This window comes from Alligator mississippiensis, chromosome 5, assembly GCF_030867095.1.
Source record: "Alligator mississippiensis isolate rAllMis1 chromosome 5, rAllMis1, whole genome shotgun sequence".
Taxonomy (NCBI): Eukaryota; Metazoa; Chordata; order Crocodylia; family Alligatoridae; genus Alligator; species Alligator mississippiensis.
Window position 1 is genome coordinate 136189524 of NC_081828.1, and position 23391 is coordinate 136212914.

Here is a 23391-nt window from a genome sequence, read left to right on the forward strand (position 1 = left end):
GGGACCTTAATCTCTTTAGCCTCTCCAAGAGAAGGCTAAGAGGGGACCTTGTGGTGGCGTACAAATTCATAATGGGAGAGCAACATGAAGTAGGCAACGATCTGTTTACCAGGGCACCCCCTGGAACAACAAGGAACAATGGCCATAAGCTACTGGAGAGCTTATGGAAGGACTGGGCATTAGAAAAAAGTTCTTCACGGTCAGGGTTGCCGGGATCTGGAATAGGCTTCCAAGGGAGGTGGTGCTCGCCCCATCCTTGGGGGGTCTTCAAGAGGAGACTGGACAGGCACCTGCTTGGGATCATATGATCCCAGGTTTGGAGAGCCTTTTCCTGCCTGCCAGAGGCAGGGGGTTGGACTAGATGGCCCATTGAGGTCCCTTCCAACCCTAGAATCTATTAATCTATATCTGCATAGTGCCATGCCCAGGCTAATTAGCTCTGCTCTAGCCAGAGTTCATTGGTCTACCTGTAGCATCTTCCTACACTAACTGCAACTAAAAGTAGTATCTACCACTTCCCAGGCAAAAAGTCTATCAATTCTCTAAAACTGTGTCCCAGATTATGCTCACGGAATATTTATTCCATCCAGGAAGAGCACATACTAACTGCAGAGACTTCCTCAGCCTGCTGAAGCATTTTTAAACCTGAAAGCTTACTAAACAACTTTTTCCAGCTATTTAAGTTGGTCTAATCAAAGATATCAGATTCACCCAAAGAACCTTGTCTGTCAATAGATTTTAGGCATCCATCAATAGACTTGAGGCACCCCTCAGAAAATGCAGTTTTCACTCTTTTTTTTCCATTTAGATTCCTTTAGCTTCATGTAGAGTTACCAGTATGAGTGCAAAGGAGTCTAAAGCAATACTAACTTGCATGGCCAGGAGCTGGAGGAAACTGCCAGATAAAGTCCAGGGTAGAATTTGTAGCTGTGGAGAGAGATCTTACTGAAAAATAATACAGCAATTCTTTTGTGGTAAAAAAACTCAGAAAAATTACAACAAATCAGTTATGTTTTAACACTACGGATCCCTATATGAAGACTCTGTGTTTATTTTATGAATTGCGTTTGCATATTTAACAAACATGAAGGGGAGGAAGGAGGATCTGAGTAATTATAGACCTTCCTTGACTTTAGGAAGGCTAACTTCAGTGTGCTTAGGAGTCTAGTCAATGATGCACTGCAGGAAATGAGTATTGGCAAGATGGGAGTCCAGGAAGCATGGTCGTTCCTATAGGAAGCAATCCTTCAGGCACAGAGGGAGACTATCCCAGTATGAGGGCAAAGGGGGAAAGGAGCCAAAAACCTCCTTGGGTAAACAGGGAAATCTAAGGGAGCCTAAGGGCAAAAAAGAAGGCATATAGGTGGTGGAAGCAGGGGGAAGCTACCAAGGAGGAGTATACCTACTTGGTCCACAATTGCAGGGAGGCAGTTAGAAAGGCCAAAGCAACTACAGAGCTGAGGCTGGTAACACAAATTAAAGACAACAAAAAGTCTTTTTTTAGGTATGTAGGGAGTAAAAGGAAGGCGCAGGGCAGCATAGGACCCCTACTGAACAAGGAGGAGCAATTAGTGACAGAGAGGGGTGTGCCTGTCTCAATTCGATTAACTGCTCCCGCGCTGCTTTGGTGCATGCGCCTAGTCTTGGACATTATGGGACTTCGTGCGATCCCTGGGGAGACCCTCGGTCACTTTGGAGAGAACCCCCAAACTCTCCTGCCACAACTTAGGATGGATCTTCAGTGGTAGGGCCTCCCATTGAGGGTACCTCCGGAGTTGCACATCCCCCAGTGGATGAACGTGGGGTTCCACCTCTCCTACACCCCATCCATACGCCAGCCCTCAAGACGAGCCTCAAGATCTTAGTGTGGCCTGCCCTCCGGTGATGTCAATTCTAGATCGTTGCAGTCCCTACGCTTTCGTTGGTTTGACCTTTGGGGCACCAAACTTTGGGGCAAAGCATCCACACCTGAAGACAGGAGGGCAATCCAAGCTGACCTGGAAAGGCTCAGAAAATGGGCGGACGAGAACCCAATGGTGTTTAACACTGAAAAATGCAAGGTTCTCCACCTTGGAAGGAAAAACCTGCAGCATCCTTATAGGCTTGGCAGTGCTACGCTGGCTAGCACTATGGAAGAAAGAGACTTGGGGGTCATCATTGACCACAAGATGAACATGCACCTGCAATGCGATGCTGTGGCTAGTGAAGTGAGCAAAACACTGGCGTGCATCCATAGATGCTTCTCAAGCAAATCCCGGGACGTCATTCTCCTATTTTACTTGGCCTTGGTGAGGCTGCAGCTGGAGTACTGTGTCCAGTTTTGGACCCCACAATTCAAAAAGGATGTGGTGAAGCTTGAGAGAGTCCAGAGAAGAGCCACGTGCATGATCAGAGGTCAGGAAAACAGACCTTACAATGACAGGCTGAGAGCTATGGGGCTCTTTAGCCTGGAAAAGCGCAGGCTCAGGGGTGATCTGATGGCCACCTATAAGTTTATCAGGGGTGAACACCAGTATCTGGGGGAACGCTTGTTCACCAGAGAGCCCCAAGGGATGATAAGGTTGAACGGTTATAAACTACTGCAACACTGTTTCAGGCTGGACATAAGGAAGAATTTCTTTACTGTCTGAGCCCCCAAGGTCTGGAATAGCCTGCCATCAGAGGTGGTTCAAGCACCGACATTGAACACCTTCAAGAGAAATTTGGATACTTATCTTGCTGGGATCCTATGACCCCAGCTTACTTTCTGCACTTTGGGCAGGGGGCCGGACTCGATGATCTTCGAGTTCCCTCCCAGCCCTAATGTCTATGAAATCTATGACATCTATGACCTCTATTTCATCTTGACCCAGGGTCCTCTGGATGTTCTGCCCTCAGAGATATGCTCCAGTAGTCTGGTGGTTCTGGTCGGAGCTGTATGCTATAGCCATCCTTCTTTACTACCAAAATTACTACTATAACCTTAAGGACTATCTACAACAAAGTAATCAATGAGAGCCTGCACCAAAGTAAGAAAAGAAAAAGGCCAACAGAAGAAGAAAAGAAAGGAACTACTCTGGTCAGCTATAAACACAGGCAAGTAAAGAAAAAATAAATGAAAAAGGAGAGGGGTGTCAGGCTAAGCAGCCCACCTCCCCCAAACTCTAGCCTGAGCCTAGTGCATCTCCCTGGCTCGGATCCACATTCTTGCCCCAGCCAGGGTCTTCCTCAGCTCCTCTCTGAGCTGCCTTGGGTCCTGTGCTCCCGTGCCATCTGTCGCCAGTGTGGGACACTCCTCCAGTCTCTGCAGACACCAACACTAGCCTCTGCGTTGGATCTTCTTGATTCCATCGGTGCTGGGTGCACCCAGTGTGGGGGATCCTTGCAGCCTCTCCTGCTCCTGGCATCCCCGCTCGCTCCTTCTCGGAGCCAGCTTTTGTATCTGCCGGGCAGCATCTCCCGCTGACATCCCACAAGGATGTGGGTAGTGAGGTCCCACAGGGTTGGGTCCCTAGACCTGTATTCTTCATTATCTTCATCAGTAACTTGGATGTGGGTGTGAAGTGTACTCTGTTCGAGTTTGCAGACAATACTAAATTGTGGGGTGAAGTACACACTCCGGAGAGTAGGGAATGATTGCAGGCAGACCTGAACAGGTTAGAAAAGTGGACAGTACACAATAGGATGCAGTACAACAAGGACAAGTGCAGAGTGCTGCACCCGGGGCGCAAAAATATCCAGCACACCTACTGGCTGGGGAATGACCCTCTCAGCAGCACAGAAGCGGAAAGGGATCTCGGTGTCATAGTGGACTCCAAAATGAACATGAGTCATCAGTGTGACAAAATCATCAGCAAAGCTAACTGCACTTTATCATGCATCAGAAGATGCATGACAAATAGATCCAAGGAGGTGATGCTTCCCCTCTATGCGGTATTGGCCAGACTGCAGTTGGAGTACTGCACCCAGTTTTGGGCACCATACTTCAAGAAGGATGTTGATAGACTCGAGAGGGTCCAGAGGAGAGCCACTCGTATGGTTAGGGTCTTACAGGACAACACCTATGAGGAGAGACTGAAGGACCTGGACCTCTTTGGTCTCCACAAGAGAAGGCTGAGAGGTGATCTTGTGGCTGCCTACGAATTCATTAGGGGAATGCAGCAAGGGATTAGAGATGCTCTGTTCACCAGGGCGCCTCTTGGGGTAACAAAGAACAATGGCCACAAACTGAAAGAGAGCAGATTTAGGCTAGATATCAGGAAAAACTTCATCACGTAAGGGTGGCCAAAATTTGGAATGGGCTTCCAAGGGAGGTGGTGCTCTCCCTTACCTTGGGGGTCTTTAAGAGAAGGCTGGATAAGCATCTGGCTGGGGTCATCTGACCTCAGCACTCTTTCCTGCCTAGGCAGGGGGTCAGACTTGATGATCTGTTGAGGTCCCTTCCAACCCTAGCATCTATGAGTCTATGAAAAGTGCTAACATTGTGTGGCACCCTGCGGCACCTCAAAATGATCTCAAAGCACCTGGAAGTGTTGATGGCTTGAAAATGGTATTTAAAGGTTTGCTTTTTGGGAAATGGCTTATACTGTGTGTGTGTGTGCGCCTGTATGCGCATGCATATGCATTAGAATGGTTCTGGATGGGCAGCAGGGGTTACCTGATTTCTAAAAGCCTGGGTTTCACACACACACTTTTCTCAGCCTTCAGAAGCAGACAGGGTATCTACCAAACAAGGACACATTCTCTGAGGAACTGGGGACATGTACCACACTATTCCATAACATGAAATAAGGTAGCACCAGCTCACAAGGCCAAAGGGGGCCTGATATTTCTGTTTTTTTGTGAAAGATGTGTATGTGATGAGCTTGAGATGTGCTACGGAACAAAACATGAACAGTGTGACAAACACAGAGACCAGTCAGCAACAGCCACAGAGCAAGAGTCATCAGGAGTCATCAGGAGGAGGGAAGAATACAAAAGCAGAGGCTTGAGAGTAACAAAGGGGTCCCAGGTCCTCTTCCCCGTCCTTCTCCCAGGTCCTCCTCCTCCCACCCTCCTCCCTGAGAGGGGTCCCCATCCCCATTCCCCAGGAGGGGTCCCCAAGGCCACCATGGACAGAAGGCACATCACCAGTTTATCTCATCCTCCCCACTGGAGGGCGGTGGGGGGGAACGACCCTTAGCATCCCACCTCCAGGCTGCTGACATCTGACACCTGGGAGAGAGCCTTTAGAATGAAGCCTGCATCCTGGCCAGATGTATCTTGACTCTGATGACATCCCTATGATTGGTAGCTGTCGCAGAGCACCTCGGTGCCTGCTCCTAGAGAGGAGAAACTGCCAGGGAGAGAGAGAGAGAGCCCTGGCAGGTCATAATGAGCCCAGCTGAGGGTTGCCAGGGTAACAGGTGCAGCTGCAGGTTGCCGGAGCAACTAAGGGGAGCCAGCTGCCTGTAGTGGGCAGGGCCTGGCCCTTATAAAGCTCAGGGCTGAGGTCAAGCTAGCAGTCCCCTGTCAGCAGCTGGAGAGGCAGGAGCTCCCTTGGCTGAGAGATGGGTAGAAGCCTGATGGCCAGTACAGCTCATGAGAGCTCTGAAGGTTGGTGTAATGGTGCTAAGTTATAGCCAGGCGGCTTACTTTGTAGTGGCTAGGTGCCATAGGTTTTAGTTGTAGCCAGGAGGCTTGCAGTATGTTTTGTGATTGTTTATTACCCTGGAGGTTTGGGTGAGGCTGTAGGGGTTGGAGGAGGCCTCATAGGGACCCCATAGGGGTGGGGTGCCCCAGTGCCAGTGAGGGTGCAGTCTAGCGCCAGGAGGGCACATTATCCTCATAGGTACCCCAGTGGTATGGGGACCCCAGCGCCAGTGAAGGTGCAGCTTATGTGCCAGTGCAGGCGCAACTGGCAGTGAGGAGCGCAACCAGTGGGTTGCAGGTGCAACCAGTGGGTTGTGGATGGGGGGGGAACACAGACCCTGGGTTGTGTGCAGGGTATGTAGACCCCAGCCCCAGAGAGTGGGGCAATTTTATCAGAAAGCCCAAGGTGGGCACGGTGAGCCCCAAAGGGGGGGAGCGCCATATTAGGAAGCCCAGGATGGGCGCAGCAGATGCCAGCAAGGGCATCACTTGTGGGGTGCATAGACCCCAGCCCCAGGGAGGGGCACTTTTAAGAGCCCAGGCTGGGCATAGAGAGCCCCAAAAAAGGGGCAGTATTATTGAGGGGCCTGAGACAGGCGTAGCGAGCCTGGGTGAAGGCTAGCACTGCTGGAAAACCCAGGACAGGGGCAGGGGTGCTGCGGTGGACCCAAACCAAAGGGGTTGGCAGCACAGCACCCCAGGAGAAGGGCAAGGTGCTGTGGTTGTCCCCGGCAAAAGGGGATAGCAGCGCGGTGAGCCCGTACCAGAGAGGGTAGTAGTGCGGTGGGCCTAAAAGACCAGTGGATCGAGAGGACGTCCCAGAGGGGACTAGCCTATTGTAGAGAAGGCCCAAGAGTGGGCATGGGTGTATTGTGACCAGACAACGTCTTTCCCATCAGCGAGGCTTGGGGCGTGGTATTAGGGGTGGTAGGAGCCATGCGCAGCCCATAAGGCTAGGGTGCCTGGGGAGCACCTTTCATACCGGGAGACCACAGGAGTCCAGAAGAACCGTGGGGACAGAGGTCCCGAGTAGCCGTGCCCAGGGAGTCATAGGCAGCCTCCCAATCATATTTTCCAGCAAGATGTGGCGGGTGAGAATAAGAGGGTGCCTTAGGCTGGCCTTGACACGGAGTGAGGCACCTCGAGGAGATCACAGCCCTCCTAAAGGACCCCGCCGTGACAGTAGCTATAGAATTGCTTGATTGTATTGTTCCTTCTATGTTATCACTGTGTATCAATAAATTTGCCTATTATAGAATGAAAAGGTCATAGTCGGTCGGAGGATCTGTTCCCCCTCACCAGAACAAGGCATCTGGGTCCTAAATCCAGAGCCAACAGATATCGGAGCACCCTGGTGGAAAATCACTGACTTAAACGTAACTCCATTATGATCAATGGAGTTATACTGATTTATACCAGTTGAGGATCTAGTCATTTTTACTTTATTTCTGGGTTCTCAAGGTTTAAACATACATGTAATGTTCTAGAAGGGGACAAGGCATTGCAAGTCAACCAGGCTCCATATTAATGAAACTCTGGAAAATAATAATAATCATAACAACAAATCAAATAAGATTTAATCAATGAGCAAATGATTATTAATTTATATTAAATAATTTTAGTGATGGGTTACTATTAATTGATTGTTTTATTATTAACAGCTATTACTAATATAATTATTATGATGTATTACATAGTTCAGAAACAAAACTTCTTGTTTTATTCTACTGCTTATACCATATTGTCAATTTTAATTCAAAGTGGTTATAGCAACTACAGGTAGTACAGAGGACTCTGAGTTAAGTGTTAAGAGATAGTAATAAGAGTAACTCTAGACAGAGAGTGCTTACAGACATTTAGGGGCACCACTCCAACACATGGCCATTTACACAAAGCACCATGAGTTAGACCTCCCCTTCCAGCAACCCAACAGACAGAGCAGGAGCTTAAACCTGCCTGCACCAGCCCTGGCCAGCAGGCAGGGGCACTCCAGCAGCCCCTAAGGAGGCTGCTGAACTGAATCTCTCCCCAGCCCCACCCTTCCCCAGCTTCGGGGCTGTCAGTGGGGGAGAAAGGAGAAGATCAGAACTGCTGGCTGGAGCCCGAGAGGGAGTGGGGCAGGGTGGAATGGAGCCACCTTGCTTCACAGGCTCCCCCCAGCTATCCCAGCTGGGGTTCTGGGGAGAGCTGAGCTGGACCCGCAAGGCAAAGGGAACTCCCTTACCCCACCCAGGTCTCTTGACAGCGGCAGCAGCAGTTGCTGGCTCAGTTAGGCTTGACCAGAGCTGGAGGGGTGGAGGTGGGGTAGAATGGAGCCTCCTCACTTCAGGGTCCCAGCCTTGTTCTCCCCAATACCCCAGCTGGGGTAGTGGGGGGGGGCATGAGGCTGGGGTAGCAGGGGGGCATGAGGCTGGGGGCCCCATTCCACCCTCCCCCCTCCAGCTCTAGCTAGGCCAAACCCAGTCAGCAGCTCCATGCTCGATCCCTCCCCCACTGACAGCCCCAGGGACAGAACTGGGTTAGTGCTCACCAGTGTGAGTACCAGCACAGCTCCACAAAGCAGAAACAAATTAATTCTGGAGGGAACACAAGTTCCCAAAGGTGCTCTGCTTTCGAGCACTTTCATCTAATACCTCATTTGAGGAGGGTTAATTTTTCATGTGATCGGCCATTTTAAGTGTTCTGCAACTATGTATGTGTGTTTGTCATGTCTGTAGAGCACTTTTAGGGGCCCCAATCATGTGAAAAATGTAACTTGTGTAAGCACCCATAAACACTAGCTGCTAATTAGACCATTATTGACAGAGGAGTGGCAGAAGTGCACTGACTGTTTTTTCTTATTTTTGATATTTATTTTTGATGTCATACATTTCAATCTCAATATGGCTATATGCCAGCAATGCATTTCTAGGGAATTTTCTTCTTGGGTGGTTAGTCACTTGGCTTTCAGCCTCATAATACCACCTACAGTGTGCTATAAACCATATCTTTGGCAAAAACTGCATCTACAAATCTTTAGAGTGAATTATGAGGGCCGTGTACAAAGACCTTAGACATGGATGTGAGCCACTGTTTCAGCATGTCTAGAGGGTAGGGCCAAATTCTCATGTGGTATAAACTGGCATTGCTTCACTGACTTTGGATCTACACCAATCTAAATCATCTGAGGATCTGGCCCATGCTCTGCAGCTCTCAAAAGGATCTGTAATTCCCCAGAATTGGGGCTTGTAATACCTAGATCCCATGGAATCAAGGGGTTCAAGTCCTGGCAGCATCAGCAAAGGGAGATAAACTGAGCATTGTTTAAGCCACCTTCTGTGGGTATAAAGACTGTCATTCATGTGAGAATTTAACAAGCAAAAGCCTAAATATTTGCTGCAAGTATTAAAAGTTTTGCACTGCGTATTTGGAAAGGGTAGGCAGTTTTGTCTTTGTGTCCTTGTACAAAATTCTTCACACACATCCCCCAAGCGTGAGTTGCAGCCAGGTCCTGGAAGGAAAGCTGCATTTAAATAATACTGTACATATTATCTGAAGAATTCAGGGGTGAAAGATGTTGTGGCAGTACTAGATGCTATTAATGGGACCTTTTGTCATGCATTTAACTGAGAGTACACTCCTCATTATTTAATCTTGTGTTTGCTTTATATTTGCTGATCTTTATACCACTCCAGAGTTGTAGAACTAACATTTCTCCAGTTGAACGATTTCTGGGTCTCCTTTTAACATGACTAATTCTTGTGCTGAGAGATGCTTATTCTCTTCTACTTTATCACCATAATGTTGTTTTAGCTAATTCCCTACTGAAGCAGTAGTAGTACCTGTTTAAGCAAGCTTCACTAGCTGATAAGGAACAATGTGCTTCATGCACTGTGATGGAAACAAGGACAAATACTGGATTCAAGGTGACTTATTTTCCTGTGCAGCCTATGGTGAAAGGTCCTAGAGCAGTCAGCATCAGGTAATCTATGGGTGTAATGCAATGTGCCATTAAAAGAACAAATACTACTTACTAGGCTATGCATAGGTCTGTACCTCTTCCCTGATGAAGTTTGTTATCACCACCAAGAAAAAGAAAACATTCACTTGCTTCCACTCCATGAGTACCACTTGTGGAAAAATGGGTGTATTTCTTGTTGGCAGTCTTGGGGACAGCATGGCAGAGGTACAGGCCTACCCTATGTGACTTCAGATATTGTTTCCATCAAAGACAAAAGAAAGAAAAAACAAAGAGTAAACAGTGCCTCAATCTGCAACATTCTGTATCTGAGCTGAAACACAAAATGGTTTCATAGATTTCATAGACATTAGGGCTGGAAGGGACCTCGGAAGATCGAGTCCAGCCCCCCGCCCAAAGGGCAGGACGTCAGCTGGGGTCATAGGATCCCAGCAAGATAAGCATCCAGTTTCATCTTGAAGGTGTTCAATGAAGGCGCTTGAACAACCTCCAGTGGCAGGCTGTTCCAGACCTTGGGGGCTCGGACAGTAAAGAAATTATTCCTTATGTCCGGCCTGAAACGATCTTGTAGTAGTTTGTGACCATTCGTCCTCGTCATCCCTTGGGGCGCTCTGGTGAACAAACGTTCCCCTAGATACTGGTGATCACCCCTGATAAACTTGTAGGTGGCCATCAGATCACCCCTGAGCCTGCGCTTTTGCAGGCTAAAGAGCCCCAGGGCTCTCAGCCTGTCATCGTAGGGTCTGCTTCCCTGACCTCTGATCATGCGCGTGGCTCTTCTCTGGACTCTCTCAAGCTTCTCCACATCCTTTTTGAATTGTGGAGCCCAAAACTGGACGCAGTACTCCAGCTGCAGCCTCACTAAGGCCGAGTACAGGGGGAGAATGACGTCCCGGGATTTGCTTGAGAAGCATCTATGGATGCAAGCCAGCATTTTGGTCGCTTTACTAGCCGCAGCATCGCATTGCAGGCTCATGTTCATCTTGTGGTCAATGATGACCCCCAAGTCTCTTTCTTCCATAGTGCTAACCAACATAGCACTGCCGAGCCTATAAGGATGCTGCGAGTTTTTCTTCCCAAGGTGGAGAACCTTGCATTTATTGGCGTCGAACACCATCAGATTCTCATCCGCCCACTTGCTGAGCCTGTCCAGGTCAGCCTGGATGGTAGCTGTTTTGCAGCAAGTAAGACTACTTCTGTCTAGTAGTGTCATTTCTTATGAATTATTTGTTAGTTACAAGACTTTGGCAGCTTCAAAAGAACACTTCATAATGATGCAAGACGCTCCCCCGTTTTTGTGGTGATTTTTTTTTTTTTTCTTTTTTTCTTGAGACACAGACACACAGCGGAGCTCTTTGCAAGAGCCTGTCGAGCTAAGGAAACAAACATGACCTCACCACCTAGTCCTGCTGTCATGAATTGGTCCTAGAACAGAGGGAGGACTCAGACTGACATGGGTTGTCAGGGGAAAAAATTAGTGCTGGGTCAGGGGCTAGTAGCAATTCCTTGTCTCCTGCTACCCCTAGACCACAGCCACAGCTCTTCTGTGACTCCACCACCCCTCTAAAGGTGTGTCTCCACCAGCGTGCATGTACGTTTCCCCAGGAGAGGCAGAAGGGAACTGGGGGAGTGCTGTCTCAAGTAACAGAACTGTCCTAGTGATGGCACTTCCCCAGTCTTAGGAAGTGGAGTCCCAACTGAGCAGCTGCAGAAGTATGCATTTTTTTTTTTTTTTTGTATGCCCTGTGAAAGGATGATTTTTTTTCAATCTGAAATTGTCACGCTCAATGTATCAGAGGGATTAAAGGAGACTTTCAAAATAATAAGATATATGAAATCATGTTTTAGTTTAACTTCTTAAAAATCTTATTAAATTTTGTTTTTTAACTCATGATTTCTGATCTCAAGGTTGGCAAACACTGCTCCCTCTCACTTGCACCTTTGTGCTCATTTCTGTGGTATCTCAGGGCCTGCACCACTGTACTGCCTGACATTTGCAGGTGATTCCCATTCCAAACACTAATGAGGTTATACCCTGAATAGTTCCCAAGAATAAATGAGATCAGGTATGGTCAGGATGGTACAGCTGGAGAAATGAAGACTCGTTACATTTAAATTACAATAAACAGGAACCTGAATGCAGCTTCTTTCAATTGTGTGTCCAGACTGTGGAATAAGCTCCCTCCAGAGGTGGTGCAATCATCTACCCTAGAAATCTTCAAGAGGAGACTGGACGGTCACCTTGCTGGGGTCACATGAACCCAGTTGTCTTTCCTGCCTAATGCAGAGGGGCTGGATCCGATGATCTTGCAAGGTCCCTTCCAGCCCTTACAATCTATGAATGACCCTGCTACATCTACCATAAGTGCTGTTGCAGGATATAAGGGACTGAACTGAGGCAAACAACTAGAACATCTCTGTGGACTCCTGAGGCAGTGTCCTCATACTTGGAGCATAGACCCAGAATTTAAGAGAACTGTGTTTTGATGTTGTTCCTGACACTGAGTCCTACTGGGGGACAGATTCTCAAAGATGTTAGGTATCTAACCATGCAGATGGATATCCGATGCAATGTTCAAAAGTACTGAAGTAAGTTAGGCACCTCTTTCTTTGGCAATCCCTTGCAGTAGAGGATGACTGTCTGCCATGACTGTCTTATCTGTATGTCTGAAGATGGCTGATGAAGCCTATCTTGGATCAACAGACTCTACTGTAGCTCAGACCTATATTTCTATATAGGGTGGGTGGTGCTGGATTCCTGATTTGGTTCACAATACACTGTTTCTGCTGCTTCTGCTTTTCTATCTCCTGTTGTTGTTGGGAGGTGTCTAAGTACTGAGATCCCTGCAGCAGACTCTTCCTCCAATGGGGGCAGTAATCTCCCATGTGTTGACATTGATGTTGAATTTTTTTTTTAATTTGGCCTTGAGGATGTCTCTGAAGTGCTTCCTCTGCCCTCCTCTTGAGTGTATGCCTTGGCTGAGCTGGGAGAATAAACTTGCTTTGGGAGTCCAGCATTGGACATCTGGATGACAGGGGCAGCCCAATGAAGTTGATGTTGGATGATCATTGTCTCAGTACTCATGCTGCTTGCAGGGGGATGCTGATGTTGGTGCATTTCTCTTTCCACTGGATTCAGAGAATCTTCTGCAGGCATCACTGATGGTACTTCCTTCAACAGCTTTAGATGTCTCCTGTACACTGTCCATGTCTCCACTCTGTACAGCAAAGTGGGAAACATGACTCCTTGATAAACCATGAGCTTGTTTTTGAATCTGATGTTGTGATCTTTGAACATTCATTTTTTCAGGTGACCAAAGGCTGCACTTGTGCATTTGAGGCAATGTTGGATTTCTTTGTCAATGTCAGATTTCTTCATCAATGTCGGATTTCTTTAATGTCAGCCTTCTGTGTGAGATGGCTTTTGAAGTGTTGGAAATACTCATTGTTCTCCAGAGTCTCACTGTGGATATGGATTACTGGAGCTGGGGACTGTTCATTAGGAGCTTGTTGATGGAGGTCCTTAGTCTTCTGAATGTCAAGCGTAAGTACTATTTTCTTGTATGCCTTGGTAAGGACATTGATTGCCTGCAAGTCCGCTTCTGAGCGCACACTCCAGTAAGCTGATGATTCTGTAGCTCAATGATTGAGGTCAGGATGGTCTTAGTTTTGGCTTTGAGTTGGCTGAGGTTAAACAGCTTACCATCCATTCAGTAGTTTAGCTTCACACTGGCTGGAAGTTTGGTGGTCAGATATAGCATCACAACAAGGAATACTGAGAAGAGTGTTGAAGCAATGACACAGCCTTGCTTAACTCCTGTTTTAAACTCAAAGAGATTTGTGATAGATCCATTACTGAGAACCACCACTTGCATACCATCATGGAACAGGCAGAGAATGCTGACAAATCTTGGTGGGCATCTGTATTTCAGAAGGATCCTCCACAGCAATTCTTGGCTGACAAAAATTAAAAGCATTCATGAGTTCAAAGAAGGCCGTAAGGTCAAAGAGGCTTATATTCCTGGCATTTTTCCTGCAGCTGGTGAGCTGTGATGATCATGTCAGTTATGCCTCTCGATGCCCTAAATCCACACTGAGATTCCAGGAGGAGCTCTTCAGCAAATAGAAAGAGGGTTTAGAGATTTAGGAATGTTCTTGCAGTGATCTTCCCTGTGGTAGACAGCAAGGTGATCCCTCTGCAGTTTCCATGGTTGGACTTGTCTCCTTTTTTTGGAGACTGTCACAATCATGCCATCCCTGAGGTCATCTGGGATTTCCTCATCATTTCAGATCTTTAAGATGAGGGAATGAAGCAGTGATGTAAGCTCTTCTCCCCCACTGCTTGGAGATTTCCATGCAGATTCCATCTGCTCCAGATTACCTTATCGTTCTTCATCTGATTGACTGGCTTTCCTTACCTCATCAAGTGTTGGAGGGATTTCAAGATCATCTCTGTTCTGAGATTCTCATTCTGATTCCTAACTCCCATTAAAATTATTAAGAGTAATACACTTAACTTTGCTTAGGTGCTTCTGGAAATTTCACAAGGCACCTATCTAAATCTTTAGGTACCTAGTACCTTTAAAAGTCTGGGCCCTAAGCTAATATGTTTTGCTTATCTTGTTGGGATCCTATGACCCCAGCTGCTGACTTCCTGCCCCTAGGGCAGGGGCTAAACTCAATGATCTTCCGAGGTCCCTTCCAGCCCTAATGTCTATATTTACAAGTGGCCTCTGATCTCTGCTGCTTCAATTTCTGTATGGTCAGCCTCTCAGAAATGCTAAAGTCTATGAAACTCGCTGATGTTCATGGGAGCTGAAAATGCTCAGCAGCTCTGAAGTACATGTCCTTGGTGTCCCAAGCTAGGTACGAAAAGAAAAGGAGCCCAGAATATTGTTGTGAAATGCACTGCTTTAATTGCTTTATTTCTCAATATTATCTGTGAAATGGAGGTAGTATTTACGCAACTCACACTACTATTATACAGTTTAATCAATTAATGCCTCTGAAGCTCTATCAAAAATGAAAGGCATATAAGTCTTTATTATTATTATTGAGCTAGAGCCCAAATGGATATGCTGAAAGTGTTTAAATGGATCCTAGTCATAGTGACATTCATATAATATACAACAATGATTCATTATCTGACTGTTCTGCTTGCTTATGCTCCGTGTTCTCATAACAGTAATTTTTGCTAAAACCTAAATGCACGTTGAAATTTCAACATAGTTTTTCACAGGTCAGCTTCAAGTTGAAAGAGTGCTTGGGGGTTACATGGTTTTGGTTCTAGATTCTAACCAACTAAGCTTACTCCAGGGGTTAGCTGAAATCCCCTAGACTATTTTATCTGAAGGAACATTTTGTAATTAGGTTACTGCTCTCTGAGTTATAAAGAGCCTTTATTTTCTTTGTGCTGCCTATTCCTGTTTCATTCCATGGGGACTGATAATCTTCATATGTAATATTTCACATTTTATATTTGGTTGGTGCATGGAGGACATAAATCTATTACCTTTGGTACCAATATCCTAGTCTGAGCAATTACTTGCCAAGTATTTGTTCTGCTGTGCCAATGCCATTAATATGGGGCTTGTGTTTCTACTAAATGACAGAGGATTCATTGACCACAGGACCATCTAATTCCCCTGCTAAATTTTATGGAAGTGTTGACTGAAGTTTATTGCCCTAATTTAATCCTTCTGATTTTTCAGCCAAGATGCTGATTGCAGCTTCCTCTTCTTGATTTCCGTTTCCCATAGCTGGGATTCCAAGTAAGTTTCTGTATTTCTGAAGTGACAGCCTTCTGAGAGAGATCAGTGGCCTTCTCTTACTAAACCCATGAGGTGCTGAGCACTACTCCTATGACCTTCACAACAGGAATTCCAAGTACTTGGCACCTCTCAGGATCATGCACATAGAAAAGAGAGTGAAGAGGAGAGAAGGCTCCACAGTTGCAAAAGATGAAGGCATTTCTCCAAAAGAGGCTGATGCACTGCATTAAAAGCTCTTTATTTGGGGGCCTCACCTCAATCAGCCCATTTCATCTACAGGTGTTGGGGGCTGTAACTCACTATTCTCCCCAGTTCTATTTATAACTTAAATTCCAGCAGTGCTGGAAGCATTCCAGATGGTATCCAGGTGACAGTCACCATTATGGATTGTGCCAGGGAAAGCACCTGGACAAAAAGCAAAAGCCATCTCGCAAAGGATTTAAAAAGAGTAACTGCTCTTCCAGAGGTACTAGATTCATGCTCTCTATGCACCAGCCACCAGAGGCTGATGTATAACACCAACCAAAAGAAGGGCCATTGTGTTCCAAAGAACTTGGAAGTGATAATGAAAAAGATAAAGGCAAGTCAAAATAATTATAATATATACCTTAAATAAATATGAATACTTGTTGACTTTCTCTTTCTATCAAGCCATACATTCTTGACTGATTTCAAGAAGATAACATGATAAATGTGACTTCTGGAGGAATGTGACAGAGAAGTATGGAGTAGAACATATCAAGGGTGAGTGGCAGCAAAAAATAAGCAGGCCATTAAAAGTAGCAGTACTGAGAAGCACACAGAAAGAGGTGTACACATCATTGTGGTGTGTGTGTGTGTATACCATGTACTTTGTCCACTCCAAATATCATGATCTTCTTTTTTTCTCTAGATTTACCAAGTGGATCAGAAAATGGATCACTCAGTTTTATTCAGAAATTTACAAGCCTGAAATTAAGTGAAAATGAATTAACTTTTCGATAAGTGTTAGAAGGCTGATATATCAGATTTTGATTTGGAAAAAGAAAAGTCAGCTGTATAGAAATCACCTGAAACAGAAGGGCAAACTTTAAAATAAATCTTACAGCTCTTGATAATATGGCATTTGTTCACTAACATGAACACAGTCTCAATTCCCAGAAGCAGCTAATGCTATTTAGTTAACCTCACCAGTGGCTTTGGTTGTTTTTCAGCATGTGGAACTTACTGTTTGAAATGAATGGCTACCTTTTCTCACACTCAGCTGCACTTCACAGCAGTGTGGGTGTGCCTACAAATACAAAAGATATACAGGAGCAGTTTACTCTTGAGTAAACACTGGGCACGTGTCTACACATGCAGGGACTCAGTAGCAGATTTGATTCTCCTGACAGCAGAATGCTCCCACTCCCTGCAGCCCTGCAACTGGCCCCTACAGCAGCCGGGGGAGCTCTAGGCTCCCCCTGGGTGCCAGCCCAGGGGCCAGGAGAAAGCTGCCTCCTGACAGGGGCTGGCACATCGCTCCCTGCCCCCAGGAGTTGCCTGTTGCTGGGCTGCACTCTGTCCCCACCTAGGCTGTGATGGCAATGTCCCCCTGCCCTGGCAGCAGAGAGCTCCCAGCCCTTGCTCTGCGATCACGGGGCTGGGAGATCCTTATCCTTATAAGAATCTCCCAGCACTGGTCCCACGACTCCAGAGCCGGCACTAGAGGATAAGTCTCTCTCAGCCCGGGTCCTCTGACTACAGGGCTGGGGCTGGTAGATAAGGATCTCCCCGTGCCAGCCCCATGACCATGGGGCTCAGGCTGAGAGATAAGGATCTCCCATTCTGGGCCCTGCAACCATGGGACTTGGGTGGGAGATGAGGATCTCCCAGCCCCTGCCCTGTGATTGCAGAGCGGGGGCTGGGAGTTTCCCTGATGCCAGGGCAGGGGGACACTGTCCCCACCTGGGCTCCAGTGGTAGAGCCTGCCCTTGTTGCACAAATTGCTAGTTTTGTGCCCCTGGAGGCTTAATCCAAATACCTCAAGGAGGGAGTTACACGCTCGGGCTAGGTCCATTTATAAGTTTATTGATTTGTGCAATCGATTGACAAAGGGGTTAAGTAACCCAAAGCAGAGTCGACCCCGGGGTACAGTCCAGGGGTCTTTTATAGCTTACCTAAACAAAGAACCTTGCAACTATTGGTTGTTTTATGATTTCTACAAGCTTCTATTCAAGACGTCATAGTTTCCAAAGGTCATATCTAAGCTTCCACAGGATGTCAAAGTTCAAAGGTTGCTATGCTCAACTTATTATGGGATATGTCGTACCTGCGTGTTTTGCACAAGGGTACTGCGGTAAACTTGGTGCCCTTTAGTAACCCCCTGTCTTCCTGTAACTCTAGGTCACTGTGCTAGTGCTAAGTGTTAAGCAGTCTTTAACTTATGCAGAATCTGCTTGCAAGCCATACTGGATACAGAAGCACATTTGCCAAAATAAAGCGTTAGGTATAAAATCTAGCATATTTGTACTACACCCTGGCAACAGGCAGTTCCAGGAGGCAGGGAGCAAATTCCTGCCCCCTTCTGCCCAGCTGACTGGGAGCATATTTGCTCCCAGTCAGGTGTCTACATGTGTGCTACTGAGCAATTGCTAATCTCAAGTAAATTTGCAATTTGCATTTGTATAAAGCAAAACTTACTTGTGATTAGAGCCAATTACTGTGCAGTAAGCGTCTGCATGTGTAGACACAGACACTTACTGCACAGTAATTAGCTCTATGTGCAGTAAAGCATCTCTCATAGATACATCCAGTCTGACATCAAAACCAATGTGTGTATCGCAATCTGATTTTAATCTGGGGATTCTATAGAAATCCCAAGCCATATTCACTCTGAAAAGGTGGCTAAATGATTCTGCTGGGAGGGGAGCACCATCAAACCTGAGTCTTCTACCAATACATTTCCCAAGCCACGTAACAGTTTGTCTTCAGGTATCAGAAGAGGTTCTTTTTCATAAAAATGGGGGAAAAGTACACTAAACCCACCAGTGAGGGGAAAAAATCTTTCCCTACCGATCTCTATATTTTCTTTATGGCATGTTAACTTTTTGCTCATAAAAGCTCTAAACTAAAGATCTCACACTTCTGCTGCATTGGACATGGATCTACTATGTAACAATCTAAGAAATACTGAGTTAGTTATTAAGATAACTGTATATCTAGAATGGGCTACCAAAATATTTATTATACACTTAAATTTATTTAATTCAATGCGGGGTGGAAGAGGAACAGAATGGCAAAAAGAGTAGCTTCCCAGGTAAGAACTGCTTAGTGTGTGCATCTACAAGTGCATTCATGTGCTTTAGTTAATATGCATTAAATCTAGTACCTCTATTGCATTTAACCAAAGAGCACAGGGTGTCTATACATGTGCTCTGGGGTGAAAGGAGGGGCACAGGGTGTCTATACATGTGCTCTGGGGTGGATGGGAGGAGCCGCTCTAATTAAAGCACCCCCAGCATCATGTGTATTCAGCATCCTGTGCTTCAAAATGTTGGTGGGGACACTTTAGCTAAAGCCATTATGAAACACAGGGACATTGAATATATGTGATGTGGAAGCTGCTGGAGCATGCTAATTAACACATACCAGTAGACTCACAGAAGACTCAATTGAGTCTGCTCTGATACATGCTAACTAGCATGCATCAAAGCAGAGCTCCATCACATGTATAGGTGCCTACAGTTTTTAAGTGACATTTAATGCGCATTAGCCTATTTTAATATGTATTAACTAAAAGGCACATTTTTGTGATACTTTAATGCGCATTAAAATACGCTTATGTGCAAAAGTGCACATATAGACATACCTAGTATATACAGGAAAGTCTATGTGAAAACCTACTAGCTTTAAAACTCCTATTTTCCATCTCTAGCAAAGACACAAGTTTTGATTGCACTTAGAAGTCAAAGTAGTAAGCAATTAAAAGCCTCCTTGGATGATGAAATGGAGGAGGATGTTGTTATTTTCAAGGGATCTCTAGAGGGAAAGGATAACAAAGAGAGAAGCTCTGCAAAGGAATTCTAAGAAGTTGGCCCTTCTCTGAATCCAGGGCATGGTAAATGCTAGGAAAAGGCAAGTATGTGTATAGCCTGATTAAGGTTTTAATACAAGTTTCTCTTCAATATTTTGGTCCCAAATAAACAATACTGTGTTTCAAATTTGGTTTCTCTTTTCTCAAGGGAACAAAGGTTGAAGATGCTGAACAGTCAATTGAATCACACCAACTGAAGTAATCATAGGGATTCCGGCCCAAAAGCCAAACTGAACGTGGGATAATCCCATGATTCCACCCTAAGAGGGAGGTGACAGCTTGAAGCATGAGGAGAGGTACACTTGAAGAGACCAAAAGGGCTCAGAGGTGCACTTTGTCCAGCGATTGAGAGACACACTGGAAAATTTTTCACCCACTATGTGCCCTTTCCTGCCAGAGGCAGTCAAGCTAGTGGATTTTTCAGTTTAAGTACCCATATGCCACAAAACAGTATCAGTGCATTCCCATAGACATAGTCTTTTGTGTGCTATTTTTGATTTGCGCTATCAGTCATACTTTCACAGTACCAGAGAGAGCGTTCAAGAGACCTGGAGAGGAATATATGAATCACAATCTACTGTATGCAGCCTGCAAAAGCCAGCCAGGACAAAGCTGAACAACAAGATTAGTTATTATCCCTTCCTACTGCCCCAAACAGCACTGATGGACAGCAAAGTGAAAGCCATTAAACACTACTCACTGCTTCCTAACTTTAAAACAATATAAACAAAAATAAATAAGCTTGCAGGAAATGGAAAGCATGAAGTACAAGACATCAGGTAGGGTAGGAAATATCTGCTAGGGATAAACTGCGAGTAAAAGCCAAAGATGACTATAGAAATTATAACCCTTTGTGTCACTAACAGTAAAGTCCAATTTTATAATTTGTTCTCAGTAAGTTTAAAGGCACCAATTTAGAGAGGGAAGAACTGGACCCATAAGTTCTACTATTTTGAGCTAGCACGTGAAGGCTTAATTGCTAAACACAGAACATTTCAAACCAAAAGCATGGAGCTATCTATGTAGGTGCCAAGATGCATTTGCTATTTTCTACCACTTTAACTGTAAATAGAATGGAGCCAGAACTCCCTTAACAATCCTGTATTCCACTCTACTTCCAACTCCAGGATTGCCTTTGTAACTAGAGTCTCCCTGCCTATCATCAACAACATTTGTGTATTAATTCCATTGTATCCTGAAGAACTGGGGTATATGGGGGGGGGGAGGAGGGTGTTACTCCTAACTGGACCAGTAGAGGGGAAAATAAAAATTGTCAGTCAGTACTGGTGAAGAAGGAAAGGAGGAAAATAATCTTTAAAAAAAAATTCCCAAAAATTTTCAGACAGATTTTCAGTCTTTGGTGTCTAGTTCCAGGCTTGATGAGAATAACTTAATAGGAAGCCATGATGTTGTCAGCCTGTAGTCCCCAATGACACCTCCCCTCTTGCTGCAGACAGTGTACTGAAAGTAAATGAATGTGAATAGAGTAAACTAGCAAACCCTGTCATATCAGCGAAAGAAACAGCACATTGATCCATTGACATCCACTCTTCATCAGTGCACTGTCTGCAGAAATCCTCCCAGACACACAACTGGAGAGACAGTGGGGATTAGATACTGCAGTGATAAGCACAGAATAGCCAGATTAGATAAACCATTGATCAATGGAAGAAGTGCTGCTTCTCTCCCATACAAAGTCCTGATATCAGACTGAATGGGGTCATGGAATTCTGTGGACTCCAGAAACCACTGGAGCTACTTCACCATAAACTTCACAGTCATTTTTCCCCAGCACAGTATATGCAGCACAGACATATAAACTGGAAGACTGGACAAAACACACCTTCACTACACACTAGCAACACATTAGTTACTCTGTTTCTGCCCAGGGTCTTGGTGCAGTCATGCAACGGAACTGGGTGATCTCTCCCTATGCAAGTTCATTCTTGGTAATGAACATATTTCAAACATAGGGCCCTCTGTATCAAGCCATAAGATATAACAGCACTGGTTTTTCACTGCTTTAAAATATTAGGTCTGATTCTTTTCTTACACTAGTATAAGCCACAAGTAACCATATGTAAATCAATGCAGTTACATGGCTGTGAAACCAGTTAGGTAAAAAGAAAATCAAACCCATTAGTTTTACCTGCAATAATTACCGTTATATTTAAACTGCAATAGTTACTGACAGAAGAGACATAATAAAAAGGCCAGGCTGAGTCCTATATTTGTGCTTTTTCAATACTTTCAGTATTGATTTAGTTTACAAGTTTAAATATATATTTTTCTAGCTGTTAGCACTGCCAACTTGGCATGCAATATGAAGTGTAAATCTACATTCTTCCTGCCTCTCACATCACTGCCAGTTCCAAAGCCTCTATAGTCAGAACTGAGCTGACAACCTGGGAAATGGTGCATAAGGCAGAAGAACAAACCCCACCTCACTCCTTTAGATTGGTACTTGCTCTACAAAGTGAATACAGGCAAAGGTGGGTTTATTCCTGAGCAAATAGACTAGATGTACAGGGAGCAGGAGTAGTCTTATTTGATGTGTGTACCATATTAAATGCCACAGGGCTTCATCATTTCTCAAGTTTGCTAAGTTAGTGCTTGGCAATTTCTGGGGGGAAGAGGACAAATGTTCAACTGGCTAAAAAAAATGCAACTTCAATTTAACTAAAACTACTCCTGGATTTGCATCAGATTTGCCAAACTGTTCCATCTGAAACAAATGAGGGAAAATTAGACAAGTCTAAATGTTTCATTTCAATATTTTCAAAGTAACCACTTCAAATTTTCATTTAAAAATGAAGTTTCATTTGTAAATTTACCTGCATTTAATTAAAAAAAAACCAACCCTCTCAGCCTCAGCCCCTGCCCTGAAAAGGAAAGGTTTTGTTCTGAGTTTAACTAAATGCTTTGGTAGACTCAAAACATTTTTTTTTTATTTCACTAAGAAAATCAATATAATTTTGGATGGCCAGCAAATAGAAAAAAATGAATTATTTGCACAGTTGTCCTGGAGCTGCAACCATAAAACAAACCAATAAATTAATACACCCATAATAACAATGACAGGTAAGACAGAGTAGGCTTTATTTTGAGAGAGGTACTTTAACCCCTCCCTGAAAAAAATCTTTGAAATTTTCAAAGCACCAAAGGATTTAGCCATACAACTCCCATTAATGTCAATGAAATCCACTTGGCTAAAGCCCCAATCCCCTCCTCCCCCCCCAAAAAGGGAATAACATTTTCACATGGTCACAACACTTGTGACCATGGGTAGATCCAAGGGGCATGCAGTGGTTCAGCTGCATCCTCCTTTAGATTCCTGCTCCAACCAAATTTTAAAACCAACTGCCCAGAAGGGAGAGCAGCATTTCCATTCAGGCAGCACTGGGGGAATCAACTGACTTCATGGCTCAGTCATTATAATGTACCTGATTTCTGCTGATCTCTTTTCACTCCTCAGATGTTAACAAGCATGTGCCCTTTTTAATGGTCTTAACGTTCCATTAATCAAGCTATCATTTCTTCTGTAATTTTGTTGTCTGTTAGCCATTCCTGGTAATATCTCACTTCTTTTTCCCAGGCCTGCAGACTGTTGTTAGCTTTACTTAAAAGCCTTAACTCAGATGTGGCAATATTAACTGAGGTGAACATTAACTCAGGTGTGGAAATGACTGACTGTGAAGTGTCAGCTGCACAGAGGTGGGCAATTATTTTGGGCAGAGGGCCACTTACTGAGTTTTGGCAAGCCATTGAAGGCCACATGACAGGCAGCCAGGGGCAGATAAATATTAATTCTCTAAATGTTTTAGGGGCCTCACGGGCTGGATAGAATGGCCTGGCGGGCTGCATCTGGCCCCCGGGCCGCATTTTGCCCACCCCTGGTCAAGATGCTCATAAAGGCTAGATTCTTTTTTATGAATCTGAATAAGATGTGTACATTTAATGATAATGACTACAGGTCTAATAAAACAATTTATTTTAAT

At 45.0% G+C, this 23391-nt stretch overlaps 1 long non-coding RNA gene across 2 annotated transcripts; it reads left to right on the top strand.

The window, feature by feature from the left end:
- The first annotated feature begins 5406 nt into the window (after nt 1-5406).
- Nucleotides 5407-22990, top strand: LOC109282249 (uncharacterized). Of its 2 annotated transcripts, XR_009462559.1 has the most exons (4): nt 5407-5574; nt 15991-16083; nt 16232-18616; nt 19235-19532. It is a non-coding gene; the product is annotated as an uncharacterized LOC109282249 (long non-coding RNA). The 2 variants fall into 2 exon arrangements; XR_002089186.2 differs by lacking the exons at nt 16232-18616; nt 19235-19532 and adding an exon at nt 19542-22990.
- Nucleotides 22991-23391: the final 401 nt, after the last annotated feature.